Genomic DNA, 13,465 nt, shown 5'->3' on the forward strand with positions numbered 1-13,465 from the left:
TGTTTCTTTTTTGTTGTTGTTTAAAAATAGTTCAATTAAAATAAATAGTTATTTCCTTATTAATGATTCCCTGATTGGGGCTGTTAACTGATCCAATCAGGGAGTCCTGGCTGACAGACATAAACAGGAGTGTCAGGGGTTCTGTTCACTCTGAGAGCTGGCACTAAGGGACCTGGATCAGTGTCAAGGACTCTCCACATGTACATAACGGGGGATTTGGTGACAGGATACTGGCCTCTATGGAGTTATTTCAGTTACAAGTCAACCACATCGCCGTAGGTCTGGAGTTACAAGTAGGCCAGACCAGGTGAGGATGGCAGATTTCCTTTCCCTAGAGGGATTAGTGAACCAGATCTGATCTTATAACAACCCAATAATTTCATGGTCACTGTTGCTGATGTGTTTTATTTTGATTCCAAAGTTATTTAATGCTTTGAATTAGAGGTGGTGGTTAAGTGGTATACTGGCTAGAACATTAATCCAGAGATTCTGGTGACGTTCTGGGTATCTGAGTGTGAATCCTGCTATGGTAGATGGTGGAATTTAAATTCAACAAGTATCTGGAATTAGGAGTCCAATGATGACCATGAAACCATTGCCGATTGTCAGGAAAATCCCACCTGGTTCACTAAAATCCTACCTGGGATGGCACGGTAGCTCAGTGGTTAGCACTGCTGCCTCACAGCACCAGGAACCCAGATTTGATTCCAGCCTTGGGTGACTGTATGTATGGAGTTTGCACATTCTCCCTGTGTCTGCATGGGTTTCCTCCGGGTGCTCCAGTTTCCTCCCATAGTCCAAAGATGTGCAGGTCATGTGAATTGGCCATGCTAAATTGCCCTTAGTGTCAGGTGCGTTAGTCAGAGGGAAATGAGTCTGGGTGGGTTGCTCTTCGGAGGGTCAGTGTGGACTTGTTGGGCTGGAGGGCCTGTTTCCACACTGTAGGGAATCTAATCTCTAATGCCCTTTAGGGAAGGATATCTGCCATCCTTACCTGCTCTAGCCTAGATGTGATTCCAGACTCACAGCAATGTGGTTGACATTCTATTGCTCTCTGGACAATTATGGGTAGGTCATACATGCTGACCTAGCCAGAAACATCCATACCCTGTGAATGAATTTAAAAAAAAACTACAATCTCCCAATCAGTAGTCCAGATCTCCAGATTACTGGCCCAGTGACATTAGTGACTTTTTTCCATAACCCACACACTGTAGCTCCGTATTCATATCCCTCAACTTCAAATTCATCATTTTTTGGTATCCTTCCTCCAACTTAAATGATGCTGGGGTGACCTAAATCCAACATGGGCAACTCAACTTTGTCAACCCCAACACATACTACCCAGAGGCTGATGGGAATCTGGACTCGCTGTGTGTCAGCCTGGTACAGACACAAACCCTGATAGCATTTCAATGTATATAATTGTGCATTTGCAATACAAGGTATGGGCCAAGTGTTGGAAAATGGGATTAGAGCAGTTCAGTGGTTGTTTTTGAGAAGTGTGGACACAATGGATAAAGGTTTTTCTGTGCTGTAAACCTCTATGGCTGGGTTAGTGCAGCAACACTGGTGGCTGATGTATTCCTGAGCTTCACAAGCCTGTGGTGCGCTGACACTGCCCGATCGTGCACAGGATTTCAACTGCTTGGCACCACAATGTCTCTGGGAGTGGGTGCAAGGGGCTTATTGAGGGGGACAGACTTTGCACAGCATTCCTGCTCAGCAGACCACTAAATGTGTACTAAGCTGGTCAAAAAAACTGTTAAGGATGCACTGCCAAAAATTACATAGCTTGCCTTACTACAGCACAGTAACTCTAACCCTATCACAGAGATAGGAGCAGAAGTAGGCCATTCAGCCCATCAAGTCTGCTCCACCATTCAATGAGATCATGGCTGATTAAGAATCCTCAACTCCACTTTCTTTCCTTTGCCCTGTTGCCCCTGATTCTCCTTACTGATTAAAAATCTGTCTATCTCAGCCTTGAATGTACTTAATGACCCAGCCTTGAAAGCCAACTGCTGTAAAGAATTCCACAGATTCACTCCCCTCTGAGTGCAACTTCTTAATCCAAAGATGTGCAGGTTAGGTGAATTGGACATACTGAATTGCCCATTGTGTTCAGGGCTGTGTCGGTTAGGTACATTAGTCAGGGGTAAATGTAGATTAATAGGGTAGGGGAATGGGTCTGGCTGGTTTACTCTTCGGAGGATCGGTGTGGACTTGTTGGGCCAAATAGTCTGTTTCCACACTGTAGCAATTGGATGATTGGATCATTGGGAAATGAACAAGAGGGGCATTGCGGAGAGTGTATGCTAAAACCTGGTGTTGTGATCAGCAGTGAACTGCCTGAAGAGGTGGCAGAAGCTGATTCAGTCATAGCATTCAAAACAAGAGTTGGAGGGTTTGAGCTACAGGGAGAGGCTGAATAGGCTGGGGCTATTTTCCCTGGAGCATCAGAGGTTGAGGGGTGACCTTATAGGATATGGATAAGATAAATAGACAAGGTCTTTTCCCTGGAGTGGGGGAGTCCACAACTAGAGGGCATAGGTTTGGGGTGAGAGGAGAAAGATGTAAAAGGAACCTAAGGGGCAACTTTTTCAGCAGAGGGTGGTACGGGTACGAATGAGCTGCCAGAGGAAGTGGTAAAATTACAGCATTTAAAAGGCATCTGGATGGGTGTATGAATAGGAAGGGTTTAGAGGGATAGGGCCCAAGAGCTAAATTAATTTAGGATATCGGATGAGCATGGATGAGTTGGACCGAAGGGCCTGCTTCTGTGTTGTATCTCTCTACGACTCTATGACTCAATGATGCTCTCTGCTCCTAGATTCTTCTACAAGGAAAAACAACTTCCTATATCTACCCTCCCATTCTTTTAAATATATTCATCTCCTCTCATTCTTCTATATTCCGATGAGTAAAGACCAATCTCCTCATAAGACGGTCCCTCCATGTCCAGGATCAGCCAAGTCAACCTTCTCTGGACTGCCCCCAATGCCAGTATATCTTCCTTCATATAAGGAGCCCAAAACTGCTCTGGTCTGACTAGTATCTTGTATAGATTTAGCAAAACCTCCCTCATGCCCTGGAGGTTTTACAAATACCTGGAATTATTTAGTTGAGCCTCCACCCAAGGAGGTCGTTTGGCCCACTCTGCCTGTGCAAGCTCTTCAAAAGAGCAGAGCAATTAACTCCCCTCCCCCCAGAGCCCTGCAATTATTTATCCAACTCTTGTTTTGAACATTATGATGGAATCAGCTTCCACCACCTCTTCAGGCAGTTCACTGCTGAACACAACGCCAGGTTTTGGCATAAATTCTCCGCAATGCCCCTCTTGTTCGTTTCCCAATGATCTTAAATGTATTCCTTCCGATTACAGATATTAAAATTCTAACCATTCCACCTACTAGAATTCCAAACAGTCTCAGATATCCCATTGGGATCAGATCCACATTGTTGGAGATCACTCGATCATTTATTTCTGCAAACTCTGACCTGGCGAAGCATTTAACGTTCCCATCTATTTAAAACATTTCAACAAAGCAGGATACCTGATTGTGACTGTAAGCTGACAGAATGTTAATCAAGAAATAGTCGACTGTTCCCGGTGTTGGAGTCCTGTGGTGTAGCCCCTCGCCCAGTGGGCTTTCTGGAGAGAGGGTTTGGAATTGGCAAGAGTTTAACTTGAACATTTGAATTACTTCTACTGCAGCGCAGCAAATCTAGAAACCCATAAAATCGATTTCTTCAAGAAGAAAAGCCACAAAATTTAAAGACAGGGTGGGGTGAAAAGTCTAGCCTTTCATTGGAAACAATCTGGAAATATTTCAGAGAAAACAACCAGTTTTTTTTTGTGTGACAGAACATTACAGCTCCCCCAACAATTATCCAGCTATTGTTTGATTTGAAAAGAAAGGGTAAATATGTAACTTCGTACCTGCTGCAGCATGAATCTATCCAGACCTCGGAACCCAGTTACACGTTGGACCAAGAGCTGAGTTCTGAAACCACTCTGAAAGCGAAAATCTTATCCAATGATGCTGCTGCACTCGGTTGGTTAGAGTAAGGCGGGCAAATTTCCAGATGCGAAAACCACTTTTTAAAATTCTCGTTGTGTTTGTGGAGCTGACTATTCCATTGAGGTAAAGCTCAGTCCCTTTTTGCTTTGAGATGGGGTGGAGATTCGTGTTGCTAAACTAGACTATTATGGCCAATTCACACACTGCCAGGACTAATGATAGCCAATGTTATGATTTCCGTGACGCTAGAGAAAGGATTAACAGAGAGTGTGGAAATAGTAAGCTCCACGAACTACTGCTGATTGCCAGAAGAAAAGTTTTCAAAATTAGGGCTAACTAGCTGACAGCAAGGAAGAAAGCAGAAGGTCAAATGATCAGACAGATACACAAAATGAAAATTGTCATTTCTCATTGTGATAATACATTAGAAATCAAGCTCTGCTATTTCCAGAGTCATCACAAAAATTGAAATGTTTTACTATAAATAAATAGATTCTAGCTACAGGTAAACAATAGTGAACAGATAAATCTGATAATTAAAACTCTAACCTCCTTATAATACACATACAGAAGAACATGAACAGGCACCAAAGAAACATTAGTGTTAGGGTTGGAGGGAAAGACCGAGAAGGCAGTTCAGTGATCCCTGTTCACAGGATTTGCTGAAATGATTCTTTTGGCTTGTCAGGATTTGCTGATGGTCAATTTCTCTCTAGGACAATTTTTTTTACATTGTTACAGAGCTACTGGTCAACAAATTATAAAGCTATGCCTTATTTGTTAAAAGCAACAGCTTACAGCAGTTGTTGAGGGAAAATGGCTTTCTTTGGTCTTCAGTTGTGTTTCCACAGCAGAGAAAAGGACATCACCTCCCCTTCTGGAGGTCAGATGGATTTGGTTTTATCATTCACAGTCACAAAGTAGTCAGCTAGCTAGGAGCCAATCACATTGTTGTTGGCAGGCAGAAAGCCTTTGTCATCGATATACTGGTCACCATTCCACAGACCAATCAGTTACTTGTTGCTGGTCAAATCTCACTTTGTAATTCTCACTGGCACCATTTGCCGGCAATTAATATTTCTCTACTGGTTGAACAAACAGCGCTGTAAGCAGCACTTACAACAAAAGTGCATTTAAACAATGCAGAAATCCCTTCCCCAGTCCTGTTTTTAAAACAACATTTTTCTCATTTCAGTTACCAATCAAAAATACAGGTAAAGAAAGGTTAGAGTCATCACATGCCTCCAGCCTTATAAGATGAAACATTAGACAGAAGGTGGTATGTAAGGGTATACCTCTGTAAGGATATAGGGGCATGGAAGAAAAAGGCTATAGAAATTAATAATAGAAATATTTAAGGCATTAGAGGAAACAGGAAGATGACAGTGAGGAGAAAGTGAGCAACAGGTTAAACCTGGTAAGGTCAATATCTGGGAGAGATCTGGGAGTTCAGGTCCATTGTATCCTGAAGGTGGATGCACAGGTGGATAGAGTGGTCAAGAAGGCATATGGTATGCTTGCCTTCATCAGACGGAGTATTGAGTATAAGAGCTGGCAGGTCATGTTAAAATTGTACAAGACTTTGGTTCGGCTGCATTTAGAATACTGTGTACAGTTCTGGTTCCCACATTACCAAAAGGATGTGGACGCTTTGGAGAGGGTGCAGAGAAGGTTTACAAGGATGTTGCCTGGTATGGAAGGTGCTAGCTATGAAGGGAGGTTGAGTAAGTTAGGATTGTTTTCATTAGAAAAAAGGAGATGATGGAGGGACCTGACTGAGATCTACAAAATCATGAAGGGTATGGGCAGGGTAGATAGAGATCAGCTTTTTCCCAGGGTGAGGGATTCAATGCTTTCAAGGTGAGGGGAGGAAAGTTTAAGGGGGATGCACATGGAAAGAGGGTGGTTGGTGCCTGGAACGCGGTGCCAGCAGAGGTAGTAGAGGCAGGGCACGGTAGATTAATTTAAGGTGCATCTGAAGACATGCATGAGAAGGTGGAGAGCAGAGGGATACAGATGCTTAGAAATTGGGCTAGAGGTTTAGACAGTGGATTTGGATCGGCACAGGCTTGGTGGGCCGAAGGGCCTGTTCCTGGACTGTAAATTTTCTTTGTTCTTTGTTCAATAGGAAAGTATTAGGGAAAAGAAGTCTGAAGACTTACATTTATGTAGCGCCTTTCAGGATCTCAGGACAGCCCAAAGAGTTTTACAGCAACTCGTGTACTTCTGTTGGTTGTTTAGCATACACAGCAACTACAGGAAGCTCCCACAAACATTAATAAGATGAAGCACTATTTTAAATATATGTTTCATCACTAGATATGTGATAGACAACAAAACACAAGAAACACATCCATTCATTCCCTTAAACAACTTTATACATTCTTAACAATTTGTAAACCTTTAACTTACTCCAACAATTTACACTCAGTACAATGCACCTGCAATTGCAATGTTTATTCCAGCAATGGGAACATCCTTGACAATAAATGGTTGAAATAAATGACTCCACCTGAACAATCTCATGTTTTGAGTTTATAAACTTTTCAATGTAGGCCAGTGCATTGTGATCAGTGAAAGTTAATGTTTCATTATGACAATGTCAGAGGCTTTTTCCTAACCTGTTCCGAGATGTGATGAGACATCTCTGGATCAGGTGGGACTTGAACCTTAGTGTAATAACTCAGGAAACCTGACTGGAAAAGAGCATCATTTATTGTTGAACACCAACATAGAACTACTGTTCATGATATACATAAGCTAGGCCCAGCCTGGGAAATAATGACCAGTCAATCTGTTTCTCAGTGATGTGGATTGTGTGATACATATTGGATGCCAGAAACAAGTCCCCATCTCTTTGTCCAATAATATCATGCAATCCTTACATTCAGAGTCGAAAAGTGTGGTGCTGGAAAAGCACAGCAGGTCAGGCAGCATCTGAGGAGCAGGAGAATCGACATTTCAAGCATAAGCCCTTCATCAGGAAGGTGGGCAGAGGGGCTGAGAGATAAATGGGGGTGTGGGAGTGGGGAGAAGGTAGCTGGGAAGGTTCTCAATGTGGTCTCCTCTGCATCGGGGAGACAGGACGCCAACTCATGGAATGTTTCAGGGGACATCTCAGGGACACACACAACAAACAACCCCATCGCCATGTGACTGACAACTTCAACTCCCCCTCCCATTCTGCCAAGAACATGCAAGTCCTGGGCCTGCTCCAGCGTCAAATCCAAGCCACCTGATGCCTGGAGGAAGAATGCCTCAGCTTCCACCTTGGGACCCTCCAACCACACAGCATCAATGTCGATTTCACCAGTTTCTGAATGACCCCTCCCCCCCAACCTTCCAACTTGGCACTGCCCACTGACTTGCCCTACCTGTCCACCTGCCTTCCCACTTATCCCCTCCACCCTCTGCTCTGACCTATCACTATTACACCCCACCTGCAACTACCTATCGTCTTCCCAGCTACCTCCCTCCCCCCACCCCCACCCTCACCCTCCTATTTATCTCTCAGTCTCCTTCCCCCTCCACATTCCTGATGAAGGGCTAATGCCCAAAACATCGATTCTCCTGCTCCTCAGATACTGCCTGACTTGTTGTGTTTTTCTAGTGCCATACTTTTCAACCCTGATTTCTCCAGCATCTGCAGCCCTCACTTTCCCTCAGATCTTTATATGCACCCAAGAGAGCAGACAGACCCTTAGTTTCACATTTCATTTGAAAAGTAGTACCTTCAACAATGCAGCCCTCTCTTTGTAGCACACTGAGAGGATTAATCTAGATATTGTTGATAGATGTGAGGCTGGAAGAGCACAGCAGGAGAGTCAATGTTTCGGGCTGAAATCCTTTGTCAGAGCTGGGGAGGGGGAAGGGAGCCCAGAAGTAAATAGAGAGAGGAGGATGGGGCTGGGGGAGGGGTAGGTGGGATGGTGTTAGGTGGATGCAGTCCGGGGTTATTGTAATTGGTCAGTGGGAAGGGTGGAACGGATAGGTGAGTAGGAAGATGGACAAGTTATAACAGGTCAGGGAGGCGAGGAGGATGGGTGGGTCTAGATAAAGGATAAAGCTGGGAGGGACATTGAAGCTGGTGAAGTTGATGTTGAGGCCATTGGGCTGTAAGCTTCCCAGGTGAAATATTAGGTGTTGTTCCTGCAGTTTCCATTTGGCCTCACTCTGACAATGGAGGAATTTTCGTTTATCTAAGTTAAGGCTAAGATTAAAAATGGCAGGAGATCTCAGACCTGTGTTATGCTCCTCTTTCTGAATGTGGGAGCTCAGGGACCAGCTGATGGCCCTGGCTCCTTCATATGCAGGAAGTGTGTCCAACTGCAGCTCTTGTTTGACCGCATGACGGATCTGGAGCTGCGGATGGTCTCGCCGCGATGCTTAGGAGGTCGTGGATAGCACGTTTAGTGAATTGGTCACACCGCAGATTAGGATTGCTGAGGGAGACAGTGAATGGATGACCAAAAGGCAGAGAAAGAGCAGGAAGGCAGTGCAGGTGTCCCCTGTGGTCATCTCTCTCCAAAACAGTTATACCATTTTGGATACTGTTGGGAGAGATGGCTCACCAGAGGAGGGGAGCAATAGCCATGGCTGGCTCTGCTGTACAGAAGGGTGGGAAAGAAAGTGGAAGGGCTATAGTCACAGGGGATTCAATTGTAAGGGGAGTAGATAAGTGGTTCTGTGGTTGAAAACGAGACTCCCAAATGGTGTGTTGCCTCCCCAGTGCACGGGTCAGGGATGTCTCAGATCAGCTGCAGACAATTCTGAAGGGGGAGGGTGAACAGCTGGTTGTCGTGGTGTATATATGCACCAATGATAAAGGTAATAAACAGGATGAGGTCCAATAAGCAGAATTTAGGGATTTAGGAGCCAAGTTAATAAGTAGGACCTCAGAGGTAGGAATCCCAGGATTGCTACCAGTGCCACATACTCGTCAGAGTAGAAGTGAAAGAATAGGCAGGATAAATGCATGGCTTGAGGGATGGTGCAGGAGGGAGGGGTTCAGATTTTTGGGATTGGGACCGGTTCTGGGGAAGGTGGGACTATTACAAATTGGATGGTCTACACCTGGGCTGGACTGGAACCAATGTCCTTGGGGGAGGAGAGGGTTTAAACTAATATGGCAGGGGGATGGGAACCAAATGAGGAAATTAGTGGACAGTAAGGAGGTAGTAAGTAAAACCTGTAAGGACCTAGGTAATGAAGTCAGCGTGACTAAGGGGAATAGTAGGCAGGAGAAAGTGAGGACTGGAGATCTGGAGATCAGAATCGAGAGTGTGGTGCTGGAAAAGTACAGCAGGTCAGGCAGCACCCAAGGAGCAGGAGAATCGACATTTCAGGCATAAGCCCTTCATCAGGAAGAGTAAGCAGGGAGCAGATACTGAATGTGCTCTGAGATGCATTTGTTTTAATGCAAGAAGTGTAGCAGGTAAGGCAGATGAGCATAGGGCTTGGGCTTGTACCTGGGAGTATGATATTATTGCTATTACTGAGACTTGGTTGAGAGAAGGGCATGATTGGCAACTAAATATCCCAGGATATCAATGCTTCAGGCGGATAAAGAGGGAGGGAAAGGAGGTGGAGGAGTTACATTACTTGTCAGAAATGATATCACAGCTGTGCTGAAGGAGGGCACGATGGAGGACTCGAGCAGGGAGGCAATATGAGCAGAGCTCAGAAATAGGAAGGGTGCAGTAACAATGTTGGGGCTGTACTACAGACCTCCCAACAGCGAGCATGAGAGATATACAAGTATGTAAACAGATGATGGACAGATATAGGAGCAACATGGTGGTGGTGATGGGTGATTTTAATTTTCCCAACACTGACTGGGATTCATTTAGTGTTAGAGGTCGAGATGGACCAGAATTGGTAAGGAGCATCCGGGAGAGTTTTCTAGAGCAGTATGTAAATAGTTCAACTTGGGAGGGGGGTCATACTGGACCTGGCGTTGGGGAATGAGCCAGGCCAGGTGGTTGAAGTTTCAATAGGAAATTACTTTGGGAATAGTGATCACAATTCCGTATGTTTTAGAATATTCATGGACAAAGATGAGTAATCCTAATGGAAGAGTGCTAAATTGAGGGAAAACCAATTATAGCAAAATTCAGCAGGAGCTGGGGAATGTAGATTGGGAACAGCTGTTTGAGGGTAAATCCACATTTGATATGTGGGAGGCTTTTAAAAAGAGGTTGATTAGAGATCAGGTTAGATATGTCCCTGCGAAAATGAGGGATAGAAATGGCAATATTAGGGAACCATGAATGATAGGTGAAATTGTGAGACTAGCTAAGAGGAAATAGGAAGCATACATAAGGACTAGGCAACTGAAAACAGACGAAGCTTTGGAAGAATATCAAGAATGTAGAACCAATCTGAAATGAGGAATTAAGAGGGCTAAAGTGGGTCATAAGATACTGTTAGCAAACAGGGTTAAAGAAATCCCCAAAGCCTTTTATTTATATATAAGGAGCAAGAGGGTAACGAGATAAAGGGTTGGCCTACTCAAGGACAAAGGAGGAAAGTTATGCGTGGAGTCAGAGAAAATGGGTGAGATTCTTAATGAGTACGTTGCATCTGTATTCACTGAGGAGAGGGACATGACAGATGTTGAGGTCAGGGATAGATGTTTGATTACTCTAGGTCAAGTTGGCATAAGGAGGGAGGAAGTGTTGTGTATTCTAAAAGACATTAAGGTGGACGAGTCCTCAGCTCCGGATGGGATCTAACCCAGACTACTGAGGGAAATGAGAGTGGAAATAGCTGGGGCCTTAATAGATATCTCTGCAGTGTCCTTGAACATGGGTGAAGTTCTGGAGGACTGGAAAATTGCTAATATTGTCCCCTTGTTTAAGAAGGGTAGCAGGGATAATCTGGTAATTACAGACCTGTGAGCCTCTCGTCAGTGGTAAGGAAGCTGCTGGAGAAGATACTGAGGGATAGGATCTATTCCCATTTGGAAGAAAACGGGCTTATAAGTGATAGGCAACATGGTTTTGTGCAGGGAAGGTCATGTCTTACCAACTTAATAGAATTCTTTGAGGAAGTGACAAAGTTTATTGATAAGGGAAGGGCTGTGGATGTCATATACATGGACTTTAGTAAGGCATTTAATCAGGTTCCCCATGGTAGGCTGATGGAGAAGGTGAAGTCGCATAGGGTCCAGGATGTACTAGCTAGATGGATAGAGAACTGGCTGGACAACAGGAACCAGAGAGTAGTAGTGGAAGGGAGCTTCTCAAAATGGAGACCTGCGACCAGTGGTGTTCCACAGGGATCCGTGTTGGGACCACTGTTGTTTGTGATATACATAAATGATCTGGAGGAAGGTGTAGGTGGTCTGATTAGCAAGTTTGTAGATGAGACTAAGATTGTTGGAGTAGCAGATAGTGAAGGGGACTGTCAGAGAATGCAGTGAGAGTGTGGTGGTGGAAAAGAACAGCAGGTCAGACAGCATCCGAGGAGCCCGATGAAAGGCTTATGCCCGAAACATCAATTCTCCTGCTCCTCGGATGCTGCCTGACCCGCTGTGCTTTTCCGCACCACACTCTCAACTCTGATTTGTAGTCCTCACTTTCTTCCTGTCAGAGAATGCAGCAGAATATAGACAGACTGGAGAGTTGAGCGGAGAAATAGCAGATGGAGTTCAATCCGGGCATATGCAAGGTGATGCATTTTGAAAGGTATAATTCAAGAGCAGTAAATGGAAAAGTCCTGGGGAAAATTGATGTACAGAGAGATCTGAGAGGTCAGGTCCATTGTACTCTGAAGGTGGCAACGCAGGTCAATAGAGTAGTGAAGAAGGCGTACGGCAGCCTTTCCTTCATTGGACGGGGTACTGAGTACAAGAGTTAGCAGGTCATGTTACAGTTGTATAAGATTTTGGTTTGGCGACATATGGAATACTGCGTACAGTTCTGGTCGCCACATTACCTAAAAGAATGAGGATGCTTTGGAGAGGGTACAGAGGAGGTTCATCAGGATGTTGCCCAGTATGGAGCACACTAGCTTTGAAGAGAGGTTGGAAAGACAGAACTTGAGGGGGGACCTGATTGAAGTCTGCAAAATCATGAGAGGTATATACAGGGTGGATAGCAAGAAGCCTTTTCCCAGATGGGGCACTCAATTACTAGAGGCCATGAGTTCAAGGTGAGAGGGGAAAAGTTTAGGGGAGATATGCTTGGAAAGTTCTTTATGCAGATAGATGAATGGGCAGGGAGCAGAGGAATACAGATCCTTGGAAAATAGGTGACAGGTTTAGATAGAGGATCTGGATTGGTGCAGGCTTGGAGGGCCGAAGGGTCTGTTCCTGTGCTGTAATTTTCTTTGTTCTTTGTTTATTGAGGAGGCCAAGGATGGACGTGTCGCTGAGGGATTGGAAAGGAAAATTAAAATGGATGGCAACCAGAAACTTGTTCTCAAGGCTCAGGAGAGGATTTGAGCTCACAATCGTCTGACTGTCACAGCTAACAATTACGGATAGCCTTATTTTTAATTCATTGAGGGGAGGTGGCTGCTGTTGGCTGGGTCAGCATTTATTGCTGTTCCCTAGTTGCCCTTAAGAAGGTGGTGGTGAGCTGCCTTCTTGAACCATTGCTGTCCATATGACCCACAATGCCGATGGGAAGAGAGTTCATGATTTTAATTTTGACCCAGTGACATCTAAGGAACAGCAATGATATACCTCCACATCAAGATGGGGAGTGACTTGGAGGGGAACTTGATCATGGGTTTGGAAGGAGAAAGTGAGGGCTGCAGATGCTGGAGATCAGAGCTGAACAATGTGTTGCTGGAAAAGCGCAGCAGGTCAGGAGCATCCAAGGAGCAGGAGAATCCAAGTTTCGGGCATAAGCCCTTCTTCAGGATTCCTGAAGAAAGACTTATGCCCGAAACGTCGATTCTCCTGCTCCTTGGATGCTGCATGGGTTTGGAAGGTGCTGTCTAAGGGTCCTTGGTGAACTGCTACAGTGCACCTTGTAGATGGTACACACTGCTGCTACTGAGCGTCGGTGGTGGAGGGAGTGGATGCTTGTGGATGTGGTGCCAATCAAGCAAGCTGCTTTGTCCTGGATGGTGTCAAGTTTCTTGAGTGTTGTTGGAGCTGCAGCCATCCAGAGCATGGAGCTGGAAAAGCACAGCAGGTCAAACAGCATCCAAGGAATCTTGGATGAAGGGCTTATGCCCGAAACGTCGATTCTCCTGCTCCTCAGATGCTGCCTGACCTGCTGTGCTTTTCCAGCACCACACTCTTGATTCTGATCTCCAGCATTCGCAATCCTCACTTACTCCCAGCTGCACCCATCCAGGGAGCATTCCATCACATTCCCGACTTGTGCCTTATAGAGGGTGGACAGGCTTTGGAGCGTCAGGAGCTGGTTAGTCACCATAGGCTTCTACACACTGTAGAGATTCTATGACTTGATGATTCTATGATG

The 13,465-nt window shown here is 45.0% G+C and overlaps 1 protein-coding gene across 1 annotated transcript in view; it reads right to left on the reverse strand.

Annotated features, from left to right (window-relative positions):
* The window catches only part of LOC122549526 (matrilin-1-like), a 30,477-nt gene extending 26,289 nt beyond the window's left edge, over nt 1-4,188 (reverse strand). Inside the window, exon 1 of the mRNA XM_043689382.2 lies at nt 3,944-4,188. The gene's annotated coding sequence lies outside the window, so the exon portion shown is untranslated. The remainder of the gene's footprint in view (nt 1-3,943) is intronic.
* Nucleotides 4,189-13,465: the final 9,277 nt, after the last annotated feature.

This window comes from Chiloscyllium plagiosum, unplaced genomic scaffold (genome assembly GCF_037043375.1).
Source record: "Chiloscyllium plagiosum isolate Xiang-an unplaced genomic scaffold, Cpla_swu_hap1 HiC_scaffold_4, whole genome shotgun sequence".
NCBI classification, from domain to species: Eukaryota; Metazoa; Chordata; class Chondrichthyes; order Orectolobiformes; family Hemiscylliidae; genus Chiloscyllium; species Chiloscyllium plagiosum.